We start from the raw sequence: 609 nt of genomic DNA, 5'->3' as shown, positions 1-609 counted from the left end.
GTGTGTGTGTGTGTGTGTGTATATATATACATGTATATATATTTTTATATATATGTACATAGACTGTTTTGCTATATGCAGCACTGCTCACTGTATTTACTCCTCCCTCTTCCCCTCTTTCTTCTTCTTCTTTTCTTTCTTTCTTTCTTTCTTTCTCTCCCCCTCCTTCTACTTCTCTTTTGTCATAGTTTCTTCGTTTTCCTCCTCCTTCCATTTTTCCATCCTATCATGATGCATACCCACCTCCTCGATCCCCCACCCACATAGTATCTTCTCCATCGACTCATCCCACACACACACTTTTAATTTTTCTTTTTTATTTCCTCCTGGTACTTTCCTAACAACAATGCCCAATAGATGCACAGTGTAATAGCATGATTTTGATGCAAGTCTGCAGAAGTGCCTCTTCAATACCTAAAACCATAAATATTATATAATTTCTTCTTAAAAATTTTCAAGTAAACTGGCGTTGCAAATGGAGATGGTATGGAAATATTTGTAACTTGTAATTAAAGATGTGTTAAAGAATTTTCTTGTCTTTTTTTCATTGGTCTATATATATATATATATATATATATATATCATCATCATCATCATCCTCATCGTTTA

This window comes from Octopus bimaculoides, chromosome 14 (assembly GCF_001194135.2).
Source record: "Octopus bimaculoides isolate UCB-OBI-ISO-001 chromosome 14, ASM119413v2, whole genome shotgun sequence".
NCBI classification, from domain to species: Eukaryota; Metazoa; Mollusca; class Cephalopoda; order Octopoda; family Octopodidae; genus Octopus; species Octopus bimaculoides.
Note: the sequence above shows the minus strand (reverse complement) of the source record.